Source organism: Pleuronectes platessa, chromosome 8, assembly GCF_947347685.1.
Source record: "Pleuronectes platessa chromosome 8, fPlePla1.1, whole genome shotgun sequence".
NCBI lineage: Eukaryota > Metazoa > Chordata > Actinopteri > Pleuronectiformes > Pleuronectidae > Pleuronectes > Pleuronectes platessa.
In genome coordinates this window covers 16,118,822-16,141,648 of record NC_070633.1, presented here as the reverse complement: position 1 = coordinate 16,141,648, position 22,827 = coordinate 16,118,822, and the positions used below count along the sequence as shown (strand labels likewise).

General features: G+C 42.2%; 1 long non-coding RNA gene across 1 annotated transcript; it reads right to left on the bottom strand.

The window, feature by feature from the left end:
* Positions 1-12,390: 12,390 nt before the first annotated feature.
* Positions 12,391-17,914, bottom strand: LOC128445412 (uncharacterized). The gene is made up of 4 exons (XR_008339457.1): positions 17,702-17,914; positions 17,282-17,353; positions 12,952-13,009; positions 12,391-12,482 (listed from the first exon to the last, which is right to left on the bottom strand). It is a non-coding gene; the product is annotated as an uncharacterized LOC128445412 (long non-coding RNA).
* Between the last annotated feature and the right edge of the window lie 4,913 nt (positions 17,915-22,827).

Genomic DNA, 22,827 nt, shown 5'->3' with positions numbered 1-22,827 from the left:
GAGAGGATAGGGGGACGACCTGTAGGAAGTCCAGTCAATAAATCACTCACATTCATATTCATGGGGGCTGAAAGGTTTCATATCAATACTAACATTGAGAAACATTTTCAGTCTTGTCAGGAGAGTGTCAGTTTCTCAACAAATCATTTCTCGTTATAAAATTGTGTTTTGTCATCTATCAGCATTAATTATTTGACCCAGTCCTCTCCTCCACTAAAACTCGATATCACGGCTGAAGAGTATTTTTGTCCATTAATTTAATCATAAGTGAGGGATTAATTTTATAAAGGATTTTTGGAGATTCAATAAGTTTTGATCTAATTAAGAATCAGATCAAATCTAATTCATCTCAACGGTGTCGTCCTCTGCCACAGTAACTGTAAAGATTTACTACTACAGTTATTCATCATTTGAATAATACCCATGTATGGGAGTTTAAACTATAAAAGATACAGGTGGAATAATGATTTTCTGCACTGTTATTGTTTATATACCAGATCCTTTACGTGGGATTAACCCGGTGAGGGGATGATCACAGAGCGCGGACTCAGCTCAGTGAGGCTCACTTACCCACGCGTCGCCGTATCGTACTCATTTCAAGATAACCTCCGCTGCGCTAAGCAGGGAATCACAAGAAATGTATGTATTTCAAGCTATAAGCTGCACGCACCCAGATAGCTAAAAAAAAACTTCACCATCTTCCCTTCTGAACACGCACACACTCTGCAGCGAGATAATCACTGCCGTAATGATTCCACAAATTAGGAGGAGAACGGCACGCCAGATTAGAGCCGAGCACAGAGCCAGCAAAGGGCTCTGGGAGAGGGGAGGTCGAGTTGATGGAGGAGCAGCGCTGAAGAGATAGAGAGGGAAAAGTCAGAGGGAGAAGGCAAGAAAGAAAGTGCTGGCAGATAGTTTTATTCCTTAATTACTCCCCTTGTTAACCCCTCTCAGTAACTCTAAGTCTGGTTCGTGCACAGGTCAGCACTACAAAGTGTCTGGATGAAGAGGCCGGGGACAGTTTAATCCCACTTCCTTGTGTGTGTGTGTGTCTCTGCCTCACCTATAAATTCTCTGCACTGTGACTTTCTCCTTCCGTTGTCTGTTAAACTTTCCTGCAGAACCACATGCGCTCTTTACTTCACATGATTTGAATATCAGATGCCATCGCACTTTCACATTCGCCTCAGTGTAGGACATAGTTTGAGCTTTCAAACACTGCACATAAACACATTTATGTAGCCATGCAGCCAACATATTGCAGTAAATATGTCGATTCCAGTTGTGTTGTCTATATGCTCGTCTGACCTGAACTAAAATCTCTCTCTCTGCACGCATCGGGCTCTATAACCCAGAGCACCATGTTTCCTCTTTTCATAGACTCATTCACCTTGTGTATTATGTTGAAATCCAAATGGAAAGCTTTTTTGTTTTTTTTCTGTACCGAAAGTACACTGTGTTTCTGCGGCTCTTCTGACGGTGGATGTGTTCAGAGATAAAAGTTGTGTTATCAATACGATTGCACGATAAGGTTTACATGCACACATCTATTGCACACTGGCCTTCCCACATTGAAGGACATTCTCTCCAAACATCAAGTGGAAGCCAGATAACATGCTCTGCGGTATTTACACTGCACTCAAAATTGTATAAAGTAAATATAACACATTTTGTTGCATTGCCTGTCTCATGATTTCACAGTAGCTGCTCATAAAATGTTATATAGATACTTTATCATAATGAAATCCACAGTAAAGGACAGCACATGCTGCAGTAAAAGACAAAATAATCTGATGCTGGTGGTGAGAAATGTCAGTGCACAGTAGGTACTGTACATACCAACAGGGTCCAGAGGATTATTGGCTGCTCAGCTTGAGTTTAGAATGGCCAGGCGGTGTGATCTGAGGGAGCTTAAATATGGTATAATGGTTTTTGACCAGGCAGCTCAAGCAGAGCTGCTCTCCAGGGATACTGACTTGTTTTTTCAGCATTTAAAGGAAAACACATCCAGACCGTCCAGAAAACAAACTAGCCTTTCGAGATGGTGGTGGTGGTGATACAGGGCAATAGCAAATAAACAAGTTTTAGGCAAGACTTGCTACAGCAATGTGCAGAAGGGCATCTAACAAGTGGTGAAGCCCAGACGTGGAGGGACTGAAGCAGCAGTTACAGCAGTAATTATTACTGATTATAGTGCAAATGTCAGGATGTTCATGTCTCTCGGCCACTGCTGTAATAGACTGCTGAGACTGGATATGCTTAAAGTATTCAGACAGTGCTGGAAGTGTGAGTACTACCTCGGTTCAGCAATTGTAGCACCAAAGATCAATACAGTAAATTAATGGATTATCACAAAACTTGGTGGAAGGACATGATCTGGCTCAGGGAAGAAGACATTCATTTTGGTGCAGATCTGGAGCAGCGGGTCGATCCAGGATTCTTTTTCACGACATTGCGAGATTGGACGTGTTTCAACATTTCCATTGATTTCTCAGGGAATCATTCATACATCTTGATGATAACAGTTAGACGTGTTAAATGGTTTTGTATTTATGTAGCATGCAGATGGGGAAGACTGGGGATCGAACTACCGACCTTTAGGTTGGAGGGCGACCGCTCTACCCCTCAGCCACAGCCGCTTAAAGGGACAGATTTGTGTGAAATTTGTTTCTAATCCTATAAAAACCTTTATCTAGTGAATTTAAATGTGGTTTCATAAGGGTTTCGTATGGCCTTGGTGGATGTATGAACTCTATTGAGTGCCATGCTAGTTATATACTTAATATTAATCTGGAAGCATTGTTCATACAATTCATTTAGTAAATGCAAAGCTGTACTTGAAACACATATTGGAATCAAATTTTCATCAGTCTTTATACAATTTTTAAGTACTAGAAACTCAATGCTAATTAAAACTGCCTTTCTGTTGAAATTTAATAACCATAAGTAAAGGCTTTAATTTTCATTTCAGTATTTCCTTTACATATATCACTATCCCAAATTACTTTAATTGTGCTTCTCCCAAGCCATGATCAGCCCATGCAGTGATTTACCTGCAGTACAAAAAATATGAATACAGATGCTTTGGTTTAATTCTAAAAATGTCTATGTATTGCTTCCATATCTTTTAATTCCAAATCATCTGCAGAGGGATTTTCCCCAAAGAGTTGCTAGTGTCATGTATTATGATGTCAAACAATCCAGTAAAATATTATAAAACAGTCGATTTATGTGTCTTTCCTGTGAAGAAATAACATGTAAGACTTAATAATTCCACTAAAAAGTTTGAAGCAATTATTTACTACAACATCACTTATCAATAAAATCAAGTATCTGAGTTATTATTGTAAATTTTTATTCAGAAGTTTTCAAAAAACTGCTTCACAAATGAGATTGACAGTAAAATACCACTTTTTGCTTTATCATGGTCCCATTTCCAACCCATGGAGAGACCATGCACACTTCATACAACCACCAGTAGGAGGAGGCACACGCTTCACCTCCAAACTTCATGACCTAGTTTCAACCCAGAGTGTCTAGGACATTGTGTTCTCGTCTCATCCATCGTTCCTCATTTTCTCACATGATGTTCACAGTTCTAAGTGGCTTAAAGGGCAACACCTCTAAAGAAAAATAACATATTTAACAAATTCACATTCACGGCTCCCAGCTTAAAGGAATGTCCTCTCATGTTAACAGTTGATCTGTGTCCACCACAATGAAGGAATAAAAAACCTGGACCTTAAATGAACTCGGGAGAGAAGTAAAGCCATGAGCTGTGATGGGCTGTTCTCCGAGTTCATTGTTTTCAAATATTTTCCTGCGTCAACTCTTTAAATGCATTTAACCCAGATTCCAAACTATTTTCTACACTTAAATTAATTCAATTTTCCACTAGCTTGTGGCAAAACTTGCCGACATCTATGTCATCTGTGCTGGTAGACTACGTGACCTCAGACAGTGAGGAGAAAGATTAAAACACTGTTGAGTGCATGCACACACACACACACACCCACCCCCACACACACACACACACCCACACTCAGGACTATTTGTTGTGGACTGATTTGTTGAGGAAGCACATGTTCGTCTCGCCATGGGATGAGAAGCAGATACACACTCACTGTTTTGTCGCTGTGCAGCTTGGTGCAGTGATAGTAAAAGTTTTTCAAAAGTTCAGCACTAAGAGGATTATGTCACGTAAGAGCTTTTTGCCGTGTGTGCGAAGGTGTCCTTATCAGCGTTGCCGATCGAATGGCGATAGCACGGGAGCGAGATCATGTGGGCGTCTACGTGAAGAGGCGCTTGTGCGATGCCTGCCCGAGTTTGAAGCTGTCACTTAACAGGAGGTTTGGATGTGCCCGGCTTGTTATGTGCATGCGAGTGACGCACTAAAAGGCTCAGTTGATGTGAAATCTGCAACTGCATATCAAAACATTCAGGGTCGTCTGTTGTGCGATTTTTGTTGTTGTTTTACGTCTGTACAATTATGGAGGAAAAAAAATCTAGATTCACAGGGAACAACAGATCTTTATCGGATATACATGAGCACCATCTTCCACGTCAGTTCAATGTGTCTGTTTATTCATTTCCAAGTGTTCATCTGCCTTTTCCTTCTCTGTAGTCTATGGGCGACCTCAATGTGGAAAACAGGTTTTGAAAGCAAACTCCCAGGTAACTACTTGAACCCAAAGCAACCATCACAGTCACTTAGTGATAATGTTTGCCACCATCCGGGGAATACTTTACACCTCAGAATCAAGCAATTGTTTAATCCCACAACGGTGAATGGTCATGAAAACGAGGCCTTCAAGCAGATGCCCGTTTGGTAAAACTCCTCCCCGGGGAAGATATTTAGGCTTAGGAGAAAAATCTCCGGCGATGTGTCTGTGCAGCGACTCGAGTGGCTGTATGATACCGACCCGTGAGGCAGACAAAGCTGTCGGCAGACATATCCCACAGCTGAACAAAATGTACAGAGCAGCCACCACTAAACCCATGAAAGGCCTTGCCAGTCAGCCAAAACAGCAGCCTTTGTTCATAGTATCACTAATCTTCCACAAAATGTTAGGATGTGGCACATTGTGCTCACCACCCTTGTGGTGACAATGCAGATTAGAGACATACAGGGAAATGAGCTGCAGGATGAAATGCTGTGAAATTAAATAGTCTATGTCAACAATGCCAACTGACTAAATGCATTTAGGCAGGGAGGTGCTTGTGTTTTTGTCGCAACCTCTGCTGTATCTGTATACATGTGTTTCTGTGCTGATGTGTTTTGTTTTGATCATGTCTCAGAGGAACACAATCCAGCACAATTGTGTAAAAGAAACAGTGGCTTTAATAAATGGAGCTCCCTGCACAGTTGTCTCAGATCACCTTGAGGCTCATTTTTAAAGGTGCGTGCCTTTGTCTCACTCTCAGAAAACATGTTGCCTGCACATTCGTCATCGACCTCTCTGGGGCTGCTCCGCAAAGTGAAAGCAGTCATATTCAGAACAAGCTGTCCTTGGTGGGTTATTACAAAAGGAAGTGGCTGAAAACCACCTACACACACACACATACCAGCCTTCACTTACAGAAAGACATCATTACCAAAAGGATGTCGTGCATCTGTTGACAGTGAAAGGAATCTAAGCTGAAAAGATTTTCAACAAAAATTGTCTCGTATTTTCTAATGGTAAATTAGTGCTTGCGACCAAAAGACTTCCTTTGAGTCATAAAACCTCTCTTGAAAATATCTCAGGAGTCATCTTTCAGCAGCCACCAAGTAGGAACTTTTGTTTGACTTGCTGATATAGTGACATTTTGCATAGATTTTCCATTCTTACATTTACCTCAGGCACAAAATAATCATTTTAAACTGTGTGAAACAAACCTGGGGTTTGAACTGCGCGATTCATTTCTGAATATCAAGCACTTGAGTGTGACTCCAACATGGATGGACAATTTGCCATTTCCAGATCGAATGCTGAGCATTATCATATTCCTGAAAGAAGATTAATTTCCTGTCTAAAGAATGGGACTTCATACTGAATACACATAACATTTTATACAATAGAAAGACAGCATTAACAACATACTGTAGTTATTTCTAAGAGGGTTAGAGGGCATGCTCTGAGCAATGCAGTCCCACATAGAAGAATGCATTTGTTAGTGGGTACTCTGCAGTGGTTTTTTGTCGTGGTGCGTTTGAGTACAGACTCAAGGCTGTTGATATTGGGCTTTCTCACACTGGGACTGCAGCTAAGCCAATTTGACCTTATATCACCCGCAGCAGCTCCAGTCATAGGGAAGAAAGCACCATCCTCCGACAGCTACAGCTCATTGAAAGATAAGCACACTGGGGGAAAAACCTCAAGTCCAACAAGAGGTAAAACCCTCAGCTTACAGCTAAAAAATAAAACCTGGCCACAAATGCTTTTTTATTGGACGTTTGAGCACTAACTTTCACGGTTGGGGTGGGTTCAAATCTGGCACAACAACTTCCACTGCATTCCTGTTTTAGGTTGCAAAGTGGGAATATATCATGGGGTAAAAATTAGCTGCATACTGGTTATTTGTTATTTTATATGCTAAGGTGTATGCCAGTATTGGCCCGAGATGGATTAGATGGTAAGTGTTCTGAGTTTATCTAGAGCTTTTGATGACCATTTAGAGTGCTGAACAGGACAGGTTTGCAATTCACCCAGTCACGCAGAAGCATGTGTGTTGTGTGCAGCACTTCATCAATCACACATCACTCATACACTGCCAGCGCAGCCGTCAGAGGAGATTTGGGGTTCACTGTCTTGCCCAAGGACACTTCGACACGTGGAAGGGAGGAGCCAGGGATCAAACCACCGACCTTCTGGTTCGTGGATGACCCGCTCTACCTTCCGAATCACCATTGCTGCCAGTAGATCAAGAAACACTGTTGCTACTGCAGAACAGATGCCACCACTTTTTGTGTTTGACAATACTCATCATTTCAACAGAGTACTTCAAAACAATAGATATTGAGAGTAGTTGTGCATTCTTAAACTAGATGCCGTGCTCTTACAGTGGGGCCTGTGATATTATTGGTTTAATAACAATGCTAGGATGCAATCACCAGGATGCAGCATTTTGAACAAATCAACAGCACAGAATCAAATACTGTGTCCTCAGTTGTTCTGAAGTAATTATTCTATCTACTGAAGACATTATAATTAGATTAGATTGTGGATTGATCGTTTTAGAGTCAAGTTTTCCCATGGCCCAGCTCTGTTTTAATGTTTAACTGCCTCGATCAAATCTGCTCTGACCTTAAACAAACAACAAGGTCACAGGGGAAGTGAGAAAGAGATAGAAGAGAAAGAGGGCAATAGTGCAACTTCAGTATTTTCATTAATTGACTTTCCAAAAAGTAATGTGCATGATAATGTGTCCACTTCTCTTACTGCCCCCGATGTACTGGCGGGTAATGAGGCAATAGAATGGAGAAATTTCATTGTGCTAAATTAAATATTATAATAAATACGGCTTAATTAATATGAAATGGTGAGACTGTTGATTGCTAAACATCCATCATTGCTTTAAACAAAATGCTTTAAACAAGATTTGCCAGAGGGGGAAACTATGATCATTGCAATAACGAGGCTTGGAAATTGCTTCCTCTGCTCGTTGTATGTACTTTATGCAATTAGGAGCAATAACATTGTGTCACACTTGCTTCCAGAACCAGTTTAATATGTAGTTATGAATTCTGTGAAGGTAGAAATGAACTCAGTGTAACAGGGTCACAATGAGTCAAAAAACCTCCTTCGGGAACCATAACATGTCGTCCGCCACTGCCAACGTCTTTCAACCAACTGGCACATCTTCAGTACTTAGAATTAAAGGCTTTGAAATCCATTTGCCCTATGACGACTGGCATAGTTAATGCAGGTGTTTGGGTCCCTGGTTGGCTCTCACATAAAAATATATGAAAGCCCATTTCCCAGGGAAGTAGGGAAAAAGCCAGCTTGTCTCCACCCTCTTAGTGTTTGTTTGTTTTTTCCTTGTATTTGGGACGTCCACCCTTCTGACATCATTCAGATTTCCTGTACTCTTACTCTATAGTTTCTGAAAGGTCTGCGCACAGCACAACACCCCTCTGTCTCCACATTACTACACATAAACAGTGTTAAGTAGTGTTGCTTTTTATCCTTATTAGGAATACGAGTTCCTAATGTTGTAAACACACACACACAAGCCGTCCTCAATCAATTGGTTTTAGGTCCAAAATTAGTCCCCAAAGATATGCCTGTGATTCAAACACACACACACACACACACACACACACACACTCGCAGACACACACAAACCACGACTGGTGAATCATCTCTACAGCCAAGATGCAAATCTACCCAAACAGTGCTGGCACGCTAGCAGCAGTTGTCTGGGCGTCGTGCCAGAGTGCAGAAGGGAGATGCAGTGTGCTGAGGACAGGCGAGGTCATGGAGTTTTTTTCCAGTCGGCATGTTTACTGGGCAGGAGTAAAAAAAGAAAGTGCATGTGAAACATAGAATAATATGTCCGTTAAGTGTCGTGTAGCTGTGGCTTCTACTGTTGCACAGAAAAATCAAGAAGCATTACATGGTTGTGGCAGTTTGTGACGCCCGTCTTGTAAGTTTGATTGAATTCAACCCCATAAAAAGTCAGGATCACGTTAAGAAAGGAAAAAAAAAACTGGTCATGCTGGTTCCATCCTCAGGTAACTGCTGCAACCTCTGGGCATGTGAGTGAGGGTGCAATTAAAATATCTACCTCTAGGGGGCTCACCGATACCAGATCACTCAACCAGTCCTCTGCAGGGGAGTGCAACTGTGCATCCATGAAGAGACTCCAATGATTATGTAACAGTTAGATCTGATGGACTACAACATAAGTTAGACAGCCGTGAGAAGGCACTTGGCACTGCTTGCGGTTGGATGGGGACACGTGGAAAATAAAAACAGAGGCTGTGGAGGTTCAAGGTGCTGCTGGTTCTTACATTGAACACATGTGATGCCTGATGATGCTGTGAACTGCTGCAGCTGTTTGAACAGGAAACCAGTGATGTTTTGGGCTCAGAACTGAGGAAAAAAGGCCAGAGAAGAAGCTTTGAATTAATAACAATATGCCTCACAACTGCTCTGCTAGACTGGTACAGCTGCTCATCAACTATTGACAGCTGTGCGTGGTGTGAGCGCAAGCATCAGGCCTCTAGAGGGCCCACTAATACTACCTGTGCTGCCCGTGTCTTTGTAGTTCTGTTGCATCAGCAGCTTCTTGTCTATCATGTGGGAGACTTGTACAATGTTTTAATGCAGCATGTTAAAGAGGAAGAGTGAATTGTGTCCTTTCACACTCAGGATGTCCTACATGTGGTTGATCTGGATTCCATGGTGACCAACAAAAAAAAAATTCCGCCAGTGACAAAAAGCTAAATACAGGTCATAAATAGTGCAGGTGTGAATGTGAGGAACCTGGTGAGTGGGAAGTGAAGTGTTGCTGGCAATAACATGAGTCCTGAATTGAGTTTTCCTGGATATGCAAGAGTTGGAAAAACAGCGGCGAGCCTTTGGATGACATAAATGTGGCCTTACAAAGCTGTGACATTTAAGTAACTTGGGTCTTTTGTGGAGCAGCCAAACTGACACGTGCCAGCAAGCCATTACCGCAACCTTGCCTCCTTAACCGCCGAGTGTGGTGTGAGCCAGATTTCTGCACCTGCTTTATGTCTCTGGCAGTCCTCCCAGGATCAAGCTGACGGTTGAAGATTTGATGCCATGAGACAGCAGCATTGAGTTGTGGAGAGAAAGGACACGAGCAGACAGGTTTATAGGCTGCAGAAGAGGAATATGGATGAGTGAAGTTGAGCATGTGTGTTTGCATTTTGTCTGTTGGTTCTTACAATCCTCCGCGGTTCCAGATAGATCAATAATGTTCGAGCTCCTGCTGCAACTTGGCCGGTATCTTCACAACAACTTACCACCAGCTGCCAGCAGCTCTTTAACTCGCACACAAACAAGTAGTGCCTGGCCGTGATTTTACAGCATCCATAAAGCCGCTTTTTTGGGGATGTAATCTTGCCCAATCTCTTTTAATTTGTTTGGCTTTTAGTGTTCCCGTAGGAGACTCCTCTCTTTGGCAGACAAATACACCGCTGCTCGTAGTTTGAGCCAAACTGCTCAAAGGAAACGTTTATGGTTGAAGCTGAAGCAAAGCGCCGTGAGGCTGAACCTTTTCCCTGAAACAAGTGTACACTGAAGCTCTATGAGGTGTGTACAGTAAACTGCTACTGGAAAACCCCGACGGATTGAGCTTCAGTTTAATAGTCTGCTCGCGATGTCATGTGACTGTTGCCACATTTCCTAACAATCGCATACACTTCCAGTTATTGAAAGTGAATGCAATTTCTGATGTAAGATTTTGGAGGAGAGTGGCTGGCGTGTTTGAACAGGAGAGACCACAGTGGTGTTTATGTGTGCGGTACAAAGGTTACGTGGCAAATCCACTGGATACCAAATGTTGGTCATTGCTGCTTTGGAAGAAAAAAAATGTATCAGCCTGGACAGAAAGCAGGTAACTGGTAATTGAATGTGGTGGCTGATTGGTCTATGACACTACACCTCCTTTATTACCTTGTTATCTGCTCATTTCAAATTTCAGCTCCGTGGCTCAGCATGTCTGATAGTGTATGGACAATATGACTTCAAATCAATATCACAAATATTGTCGGAGAACGTGGTTCCTGGATCTTCGTCCAGTTCAAATAAGTTCTTTCTCTGCCCATGCCCCATCCATCGTTTCGTGGAAATCTGTTCATTAGTTTTTGCAGAATCCTACTGACGATGAAGGTTAAACATCCAACAAACAAATGGAGAGGGGCGAAAACAAGGCATCTATTCCTGTTCATTTAAAAGCAAATGTTTAAACAACATTTATTTTAACCATTCATAATATTGTCTTATTGCTCGCCACTTGACTCAGAAGGTGCCATTTCCACTTCTCATGACAGATGTGTGATTTTATGCTAGAGGTGTTTTCATCACAGGAAGTGGAGCAACCCTAGGGTTGGGCCCAAGGGGTCAGAGTTATTTTTGCCACTGATTTAGATCGCTGTGTAAGATAGAAGCAGAAGTTTATGCTCGCAGAAAATCACCTCAGTGCCTCACATCACTTCAGTGGGGCGTGGTGGGAAACCACCCCAAGATGTCACTCCACTGTCACATGGTCTACTTCTGCCTTTTGCAGAGGTATAAAAGCCGGAGCAGCTATTCTTGTGCTCGCAGTGCGACTGTGCTGCAACTGAACAACAGGTTGAGTGTGCGTCTGTTTGCAGTGTTGATTTGAACCTCGTAAAAAAGTTGCTTGTTTCTGAACTTTAGTTTGTACAAATCTCATAAGTGTAGTATTCTTTGTGTTATATTGCAGCTCTGACACACTTTAGAAAAGTATCCAAACAGATGAGTGAGTGCACGCTTTCATGGCCATTTCAATATTGTAGTTTTTACTGCTGGAATTTACTGAAATTTAAAATGTCAAGTAATTTTTTTCACCCTCTTTGGCTCCTGAGTGAATGCTGGCATCATTTTATGAGAGGAGGTGGCTGCATGGGATGGAAGTCATACATTACTGTGTGTATGTTTGCATGGGAGCATGTGTGTGGGTTTGAGTGTTTACGTCTGTACCTATCATTATGGGAATGTATTTGTGTGCGTCTCAGTGCTTGTATATACTACGCACTTGCTTGTCTGCCACTAAATAGTGAAATGGCGCCGAGGTATCCAAAGGTAAAAAACAGACAGACATGAGCCTCAAAGCAAACTCCTCAGAACCAAACTCTCCTGCTTTGAGCCCAATTTAGAGAAACCTTTGTCCTCTGCAGCTGCCTCACTTTGTCTAACCACTGCTTTTTGCCAGAGCAACCATTGGGGGGATAGAGAGGCAGTTGGCATCCAGTTCAAAAACACACACCTCCACATCTGAACAGATCTGGTTCAGCAAATATATCTCAACAGTTTCTGATATTGTTTAATAACACACAAGTTGCTGAAACCTACCAGGCGACACTGAACGTTTCCTGTTTTGTTGTTTTGTTAACCTTTCTCATCTCGAAGGTGACAACAATCCTTCGGAGCTTGCATGCATAGTCTCCAGTAAGGTCAGATAACCGCTCTCTGATAGTTTTGTTAAAGTCCGTATTATAATAGTTATTGTTTTGAATAATTTTGCTGGTGGCTGCAGTACACGCACAGACACACCCACTCATAGAGGGTAAAGAGTTTGTACAAGTTGTTCACAGACACCAGTAAACAGGAAGCCATCTGCATGCGTGCTCCATGACGTTTTACATAACCATATCTCAGCTCAGCCTGTGCAGAAGTGCTGCTGTCATCATACCTGTGAAGCCAGACTGAAGTGTCATCACCTCAGGATTACCCCTGCCTGAGCAGGGCGTCGGCTCGCTCTGCTTGGACCTGCTGTGATCTCAGCTGGGATGGGAGAGGAGGCACAACTATCATGCACCTGATTACATCCCAACATTCAGTGCAGTAAACCACATATAGACAAAAAAGGAAATGATTAAGGAACTTGTATTCATCCTCAGACTATTAAATTCTGCAGAATATTGTATTATGAATATATCATATAACATACATGTATATAAATACATTTTAATACTAATACACACACACATATATTTATGGAGGAAAATAAGTTGTGTGAGATTTGTAATCTGGAGAAATTTACAACAATGGTTATAGTAATGTGCGGCAATATGGCAAATTGAGTGTCAGTTTGATATTCGTGTGTGTGTGTGTGTGTGTGTGTGTGTGTGTGAGAGAGAGAGAGAGAGAGAGAGAGAGAGAGATTGTGTGAGTGCGTGAGAGAGTTGAGTTGAGTTTTCACTCACAAGGCATCCTCAACTCCAACATGCACACAAACAAACCATGTTCTCACCTGCAGCTGCACTGGTCTGGACCGGTTGGAACTGGTCAGAGGAGCGGCTGTTGTGTTGCTACAAGGAGACATTTTTATTAATTGGTCATCTGTTTTTTAACCTGTCTGGGACCATTATGCAACTTCGGCAAAAATGTGTCCTTAAAAAAAACCTGCTGGAAGCAAGACAGGCGTGCTGATGGGGTTATGAAACAGCCTCCTTGCAATGCTTGTGGATGATTTATTTGGCCATAATTATGTTATTTCATACTTTCAACACCATAAAACCAGATAAGAGTGTGTGTGCATGAATTTATATGTGTATACCGGCGTAGACAAGCATTTTCATTTACGTTCAGCACTCATCACTTTAGATAAACTTGCAGAACACAAAATCAATAGTCAAAGGGAACATTGTGCCAACATGGGAACAATGTGAGACAACAGTTTCAGGGCTTCAATGTTCTCTTTGCTACACACTCAACAGGTATTTGAACAAACTCCTGTGTGTCTGTAAGAGGCCACTCCCACGTTCAGGCTGATTAATAATTAGCACAATAAAATGAGAAATTACTGCACTAGTTGTGAGGTCTGCTGGTTATATGATAAGAAGATTTGTTTTACAGCCACGTCTCTGACCACAAGGGACTACAGAGGCAAAACATACAGTGTAGTATTCTGTTACTATACATTGGACTCAATGTTGGTTTTGTAACCAGCTGTGGTTCAGGCTTTGTGCTCCAGTTGTCATACAGTGTGTGTGTGTGTGTGTGTGTGTGTGTAGGGGGGGGGGGGGACCCATTTTCTCTCAGATATTTGGTGTAAAGTGTGCACTTTGCTGTGCTTCTCATTTACATTTGAAATCTCGGTAACAGGTCAAGTCTGGCTTTGAGGGGGATGCACTACTGAGTCTGACCTACTTGCTTAAGTGCTGCACCAACATCCTCAGATTAAAATCATCAACCACTAATGTTTATCCATACCTTACCTTTTCTATTTTGTATTCGTTATCTTTGGCATTCTGCAACTGTGGACTGGAATCTCAACACACGGTTGTGCAAGATCTGCTGTGAAGCATTTTCTCACACCCTGGAATATATTGCAAGATAGTTGCTGACTCGAAAGTGACAAACTTGCATCATATCCCTCCCACTGACAAAACAGACTCTTAAGTAAAAAGTGTATCCTGAAATTTGACTCACTGTTGATTACTTACTTCATTTGATCAGTTTTCTCCTTTTATTTTGTCAGTATTGTCTGCTGCAGGTTCTCATGAGTGCTCATTTGTGAGTCGTGACATGTACTGACCTCACACCCAGGGACGTTTTGTGTACTGGCCCATGACTCTGTGCACGTGAAACTCACAGCACATCATGCTTCTGGCCCCCTTAACCCTTTTGTGTTCAATCGAAACTGTGATCTGAGTCAAACAGGTATTTCACATTGCTAATTTACTACAGCAGATATCTACCACTTCATCCATCCCAAATATAATACATTTTTTGGGGGGTTTGTGCAATTTTTAACGAAGTAAAACAACTCGGAATTTTGAGTCAGTGGGCCAAAATAACCTCAAGATCCATTTTCACCTTTCACCCTTTGTATAAGACCTCAGTAAGTGCACATAATGTGCTTAGTCAAAATGTCTTTATTATTCGTATACACCTCTCTCTCTCTCTCCCCCCCCCCCCCCGGCGCTCTCCCCCTCTCCCCACTTCTGTCCCCTTTAACTAATCACTTGTTTTGCTAATGTCCCCCTGCGGGAGGTGGTGGAAGGAGGCTCTGAGTCGTAGCCAGTCATAAAGCATTGTGAATGGGTGAGCAGCTTGTACCAGACGCATACAGGGTTGTTAGCTGTCTGGATCCCAGGACTTAATCCGTGCACTGGTAGGAGTTAATAAGGGTTTAGAGGCGGGATACTGTCTGTTTAGGCAGAGCTTTAATGTCCTGGTAGGGTTCATGTGGCATTCAGGAATGTCCTCCAGCTCTGAAACACATGTGCCTATCACCGTGCCTTTGGTTACCGCACATGTACCCGCGTGCAGCAGAGCAACCGGCACAACCACGTGAACGCCCATGAAGACGTGGGTGTATGGCTCATTGTATGTCAGGTGTTCTTTTACAATCTTGAACACATTAAGTTATATTAAACTATAAGGCAACCATAGAAGCAATACACTTCATGATATGGCACCATAATTTAATTGTTTCTTTGATAATACGATTGCAATTTCTTTTTCCTGCACAGATAATAATAGTCACAGTGGGGGAAACGTTTCCTTTTCCTATTGGATCGCCTCATCATGCCCGTCTTCTCGTTTTATAGTTTAATGAAAACCCAGCCCACTTCATGCTTCCCCTCTGAGTGAGCACCTGACAGGAAGGTGAAAAAAGGTGTGTGTGCAAGTTTCCATGTTCCTTCTCCCACGAAACTGCCCAGTGAACGTTAGTGGAGGGCGTGTAGCCATCCTGTCCCGGGGTCTCCGATCCCTCATCCCTGAGGACAGGAAGTCAGACCTCGCTTTTGCCAATACACCAGCCTAAGCAGGAAAAGGGCTTTGGCTCGACGCTGGAAACAACACCTTCCTGAGTCATGGTCGTATCGTGCATGCGTGCGTAGATTTGAGCACTAACACTAACACCGACGGAGCACACCAACACAAACATACACACACTCAGCAGCCTGGTTGCTGCTTATCTCATCAGCAGGAATATGGTTCACTGTACCTGCTCAGCTCCCTGTGGCCTGGATGGCAAAGGCAGTGTCTCATACACAGTGAAGAAGGTTTGAATTTACGACTACTGGGCTGTTCACATATCTAGACGACACAAAAATGTTTTAAGCTACCTCGTTGAAGATTTATGGCTTTTATGGCGTTTTAAGGTCCAGTAGAAAATGTTCAACACCATGATATCTGTGGAGGAGTTTGGATTTCATGTAGGTTTAAAAAATGTCATTCAATTTTAAGCTGCCGGAACTATTCCTGCCAGCCCACTTGTAAAATGTTCCGGTGAGGCCATTTGAGGATACTGCAGAAAGTGGGCGGGGGCATTGATGACTTCTAACATGCAGTAGACAGAATCTATGCATCAAGTACTACCCACTGCATGCTCCACCCAGATGCCACCCTGAAAGTTAAAGACATTCTCCTGTTGTTATGAAGGTGTCCGACCCGCACAATCTCCTGCTCGTATGTGAAATGCAAACTACAGAAAATGTCTGGACCCTATTTTCACAACATCCGTGACGATGGTGCTGGGGACGTTAGAACATTTGCAAAAGGAATTTTATCTCTTTTGTTTAACACCAGCAAATATTTTGGTTCTTCAGCTCATGTGATTGTTGATAAAAAGAAAATGGTGACGTAGATATGACAACTTGTTTGTTCATTCCACCACCTGTTTGTTGTTGCTTCAAGTCTTTCACACATTATCGTTCGTTTCTGACTGAATCAGTCTGTGCAGGATTTTAATCATAGTAGCTGTTAGTCGGGTCTTGAGAAGAAAGATGGCCATGTCATGCAAACTGTTTACTGTAACTATTGTTTCCTCAGCTGTGTTTGCTACCTGATATTTGTTATACTATCAATGAATCAGGCCTGTGGCAGGAAGTAAGAGGGCTGGGCTCACTCTCTGTTTCCTATTAGAAAGAACATTTCTTCCCCCTGTGCAGAGCTCAGTGGAACACATTCAGCATAGATCCTCAATATCTGTTTTTGTCATTTGTATGTAATATGAGCATACGCAGTGGGTTTTGAGAGATTTTATTTATATTTCATTATCACCAATCCAAGATCTGTGGGTAGAATTTAATAACGACAGCATCATGCATGCATTGCAAGTATTTTTTCATTTCTAGCTCTCTAACCGACTAAGGTGTCGCTGTATGTGAGAGATTTAGTCTTGCGAATTGAAATAGAAAAATATATGTTTTTTAAGTTTTTCGCACACCCTGCATCTTTTAATACTATGCAACCTTGAGCATAAGTCAGTGTTACCTTCTCAGGCTACGCTGTTGATTAGACATGATCTCAAACCTAATTAAAGAGAAGACAGCGTTCTATCAAAGGGTGTTGTTGCCCTCGGGATGTAATTTTGTAGAGAATTAAGCATGTAGGTGTATTCTAATTGACAATAATAGCTGAGGTTTATACAGTCATTATGCATCACAAAGTGTCATTAAACTGTTACTCCATAAATGTAGACAGTCTATTTATTCGCGTGACTGGAGTATTATCGTTGAGATTCACCCAATGAGCCCCACCTACACTTGCACACACACACTGTTTGCACATGCATTTATATGATAACACTCATGTTTCCAGAGAAATGCATTCATCAACACACTCACCTTTGCACATCTGGCTCCACTGCACATGAACTTTATCCCTCAGGCCTTGGCCCAGATAAATTTGGCACAGAACTAGAAGTGCAGGAGAGGATCATTTCAGGTATCGAATGTTAATGACAATAAATTGAATAAGAATCCATCCATTGCAGCATTGTTTCAATATATTGTGGTTTGGGGATAAGGTAGATTATGCCACGTGATCTCGATGATGCAGCTCAACCACCACCAAAGTGAAATAACTTATGACACTGAAGGCTACATAACATATCTTTGCACACTACTTTTTGAATCGCATGGGTTACATTTGGTGCAAATTTGACACTTATGAGGTGGAAAATGTATTCGTGCCACTAAACTTTGAGTTTCTCCAATATGATAGCAGGCATGGACATTTACTAAAAAATATTTAACCCAGTTTACCTGGTATTCAGTGTTCTATTTAACTGGCTAGTTAAACACTGACTTTGGCAGCTGGCCCTCATCAAACACAGAAAAAGACTCTTTCTGATCCAGTCTGGGTCTGGCGTTCTTGTAGCTCCGCAGCAACAGTTATGTGACACAGGGTTTGAGTTTTAGACTTTCATTTGTTCCAAAGACATTCTGTTTCTCTTTTCGCTTCCCTCCGTATGTGAAGTGGCTGTGTGGGTGTTTTCACAGAGCTGTGGCTGGTTCCCTGCCAGTGACCGTACTTTGAACCAGCAGCAGCTGGGGCGTGAGCGACAGCCAAAGATAGATGACTAGCTCTCTCTCTCTCTCTTTTAAATCTCTCTCTCTCTGTCCCTCTCTCTCTCTCTCTCTCTCTGAAACTTCTTTCTGTCAGTCTCTTACCCATTCTCCTCCTCTCTTTGCCATCCTTGCATCTTCTTCCCATGTCTCTGAGCTCGCTCTGCCAGAGCTCTGAAAGCTCCATTAAGGAGAAATCTGTGAGGCAACCCTGCCAAGCACATTTTTCTTGCCTTCATTTCTTGGTCTTAAATCAACATTTCATACTCTACCAAGTAAGCACCAGCAGAACTTGCGGATCGTACGTTTCCTTTGAAGTCCATGTTGTGTTATTCCTTTCCAGGAGTGACTCACTGGTTCCCCAGACACACATATTTCCAAATCGCTGTTCATTTCAGCGGACAGGGTGGCCTCTATTTGTAATGTTAGTGTTGGAAATGTTTGGATATTTTCTGTCCTACCTCTTTTTTCTTTTTCTTCCTTTTCTTCCTGCCTCCTCTCTCTGTTTCCCCCCTTTTCCCATTCATATTGAACTGGTTCCTCTCCAGGTTCACTCGAGCCAGAGAGTCAGTTAGGTTCACGGTACAGAAGCAGCTGTAATATCTGTAACAGTAGAACAGGGAACAAACAAAGTAGAACAAATCCAACCAAACAATAGTGCGGAAGCACGGAAACCTTATTTATAGAGGGTATTATGTCATGTTTACATCTGCTTGTGTTCTTTGAAGCATGCACTTTTTGTTGTTGTTGTTTCCCTCTGGGTTTTAGTTCTAATAATAGCTTTAGCTTTTTCCCTAAATAAAATGCTCACTAATGGACTCCAGGTTTCCTCTCTTCCCGTCCCCTCGCCTCCCGCTCGCTGCCTGTTTTCTTGCTTTAAATCTCGCTGAGTCAGATTGAGGGAGGGGTTGCAGCTACATACATCTGCCTTTGTTGTTTATGTAAGGAGAAGCAGAAGTGTTATGCTCCTTCTTTACCAACATTTGTTATTCTGAGTTTTCACAAGATTTGAAAGTGAATAGGTTCACTTCCATTGATCAGTTCACACCAGTTTGAACATTTCAAAATCTGTTCATATAACAAATTAGACCAAACCTATCAGAAGGACCATGTCCCATGCTAACATGGAGGAGGCAGGGTCTATGACCTTTAATGCAGCCAGCCACCAGTTGGTGATCAAGCTGATGTGTCACTTTTGAGACCCAGTCATTTTGTCCATGTTTATTTTAACAGCATGTAGGTTATTGAATAAAAATACTAGTGCTTCACACAGTGCTCTACATGTACTACACTGCAGTGAATCCCTTTTGAGGAGTTCCATGTAAAATTGTATTGTCTGCTGACTCTACACCAGTGAGTGACGCTGATCCCACGTAATCCATTTAGGGCATTTAGTTCCCTCTGTGGCATGGAATCAAATTTGACAGCTATTCAAAGTGGAAGAGGAAGCGTTTAAGATGAATGACATTTCATTTACAACTTGATCAGCTAATTGAATGGACACATCGGTGAATAATCAGCTATTCCAGTTCAGCTTTTCTTTCTTTTCGACCGAAATGTGACGCTTTCTTTGAGTTTATTCCAGTCACAAAGTAACAGCTTTGAAGAGAACACTGACCGATATTTGACCAAAATTAAAACAACACAAGTTTATGAGGCTGCGTTGAATACACACGGTTGGTGAAAGGTACAATAATTGAAACCATAAGGTTTCTAAAGCCAACATACTGCAGTGACTTTAGTCCTCCTTGCTCCATTTATGAACCCAGCATTAATGTGGTAAATAACTTTTTTTTCAATAATTGTAAGCAGAAACATATCAGTAGGTGCCGTTGTGTCATATGCGTAGGCCTGCACCCCCTCCTCTAAAATAAAGGCAAAAGTCATGAGTTAAGGTGTTTGTGCATTAATTGCAGTGTCGCCCCTGAGCAATATTTATACAGTGAAGCATCCATTCATGGCTTTTAATGGGATTGGGACCAGTTCAGCCCTTGTTTTGGTCTCGAGCTTCCATCTGTCAAGGGCCAGACTTTTTACCTGCCTGGTATGACATGTCAGGCAGGAACTATGGACTGGTTTCATTAAGACACATTTTGATTAATGACAAAAATATTAAATGCTAAATATAACCAAACTTTATAAAATGATGAAGATCTGAGCTAGATGGAAAAGTAAATAACCAAAAATCCAAAGATCTTAATCCCTGAGAAAGCACGCTTATAGAAATGTGTATTTAAGAATGGTAGAAGGGGTTTCTCAGGGGGAGGAGTGCGGACCTACTACACTCACAACAATAAAGAGAAGCAAAACTCTGACTAAGTGGCTTTAATGTTAGTATAAGAATATTTTTGGAGCAGTATTGGTAATAGTCTTCATGTTGGCTCTAATTAATCTGTTCATTCTTTTCTCAGGTCAGTTGATTTACTGGGTGTTGGGTCTGTCCCACATTCTCAGTTGTGGCTCGTCTCTTAAACACCCTGGCGATTACAGGAGGCGACTTGAGCCCAAGCTGATGAACAAGTGTCACTTCTAACATCCTGGTGCAACAGCATCAGACCTCTAAACACTGTGCTTTTGTCCAACTAGAGAGCCAGAACCCTTGTAGGTATGGCCCAGTTATTTTCCTTTTTCCATATTAAAAAACAGCCACAGTTATATATATATGTGTGACTTACCAGTGGAATGGTGGAAATTAGAGTCCAAAAATAGATGCACACAAATCTGAGGAGTGGTGGGGGGAAAAGTTGAGTTTGAGGCTAGGAAAAGGGCCATATTGTTAAGGTGAGGTCATGGCTGGAAAAATAAATCATGGGCCCCTAACCCTCTCAGGAGACGAATAATGGGTGCTTCTTCCCGTCCCTGAAGTAAAAACAAATATTAACTGCTGCTGCAGATGAAAATCACTTTAATGGTAAAGAGAAGAGTTTTGTGCCTCTCTGGATTTGGCTTGAAATGAAATGAACAAACTTACTTTCATTATTATGTTTTTAATTTATACAAATATTCTATTTCTTTAGTAAATGGTCCCTGTGCTACACAATATGCACAATTAACATTCAAGAGTGAATAAACACATAAAGGGACATTTTCCTGCTCCAGCTGGGAGCAGTAATTTGTTTTATTGAGTCTAAAACCAAACATGGACATGAGTAAACATGAACTCGTCTGAGGGGCAGAGAAAGAAAGTTGAAACAGTTTATTAACTAACGTCCACTCTGCGCGTTCAGCCCCACTGACTCGCCTTGAACCCCCCCCCCCGAACCAACAGTGACGAGGAAACGGGTCATTTTGGTCACTTGACGGGGGGGTAGCACAGTGAGAGCATGAATGAAACTCTTGTGCCACCGCCACATCTGCATCAACAGCATCACTGACAACCAGCAGTGTTGATTCTAATGCCACATATAGAAGCAGCATACAACGTAATGTACCCGCTTTAGAAACTGCAGCGTGAGCTTACAACTGTGTGACGGCGTGGTGGCATGACATCTTCAACAGCCAATCGTTTACCACAGGTTCTCTGCTTTCTTTTTTCTTACCCAATATGGTGAAAGAAGGGAAGGGCTGTGAAACGATGATATCAGTCGGCTACTGTGCAGCGTTTCAGCATTTTTCACTGACGCAGTCATTGGTTAAAAGAGGAACGTCGTCGCCTTAGCAACCCGCCACACACTTCCTGCAAAGTAAGATAAACAAGATGTGCCTCTAAAAACAAGAAATGCATTAGCAATATGCAAACTGTGATATACTAAACATAAGTCAGAAGAACACACATAATATAAACTACGATCAGTGTTTGGACTCTTTCATATGTTTCAGTGACGTCAGGTTTTCTTGTACTTAAGTCACATCATCTTCCTAAAATACAGTTTTGGTTCACTTCTTCTTTTCACTTTATTGTTTATAACCATGAGCAGTTGCCTTAGCAACCATGGGAACAAAAAGACAAATGCAACAAACAAAAACTAGAATAGCACCGTGTGAATACCTCCGCCAAGGCCCAACAGTCTCCTTATGAAACTACAGTTATATTCAAAAGATCTGGATTTTTCATTGGACATATATCAGCCCCCTAAAACATGCCTGTTTGTCTTTTTCATCAGGATCCATGAATACTTCCCTCATAATTCTACTTACATGTTGAGTAATGCCATATCGTTCATTGTTAAGTTGTTAACGTTGGTGTTGGTAATAAAACTGAAACAGAGAACAATATCCCAACTCTGCTCAAAACAAATCAAACCCATTTGATTTCCACAGCAGGTTCTTGTACAGTTGTTTGTGTCCATTCAAGAAACAAAGGGCAGTTTTCACTTGACTTTTTATAGGCCAGACAGCTTTAAGAGTAAGGGGAGGGGGAGTAAAGAGGATTTTTAGGTGGAAAGGCTATTTGGGTCTGGCTGGCTTCCTGATGGTGACTCAGACTAGGCTGGTGGGGGGTGGGGGTGGGTGTTCCCCCAGTCTACCATCTATTTTGTTGTTTTTCCCCCTCCTTTATGTTACTCTCCTCTGTCATTCTTTAACCATTTCGTCACAACCCTTTCTGTTTCTATTTTTCAACCTCCCCCCACCCTCCTGGTCTCTCTCAGAGGTGGGAGCCGGGCAGGGGTCTGTCCTTATAAGGCCTAGCGAGGGGGGTCTGGTGACAATAGGCCTGCTGTTGACATTCACTGCAGTGCCCTGCCTCTCCCAGGGAGCAGAGCGGTAGGTGCTTCCCGCCGCTCCCGCTGACACACGCAGATACAGAAGGTAAACAGGAAGCAGATAAAAAAGCTGCTCAGCTCCTGGGGTTGACATCATCATCTGTTTTTCAACTCTCCCCT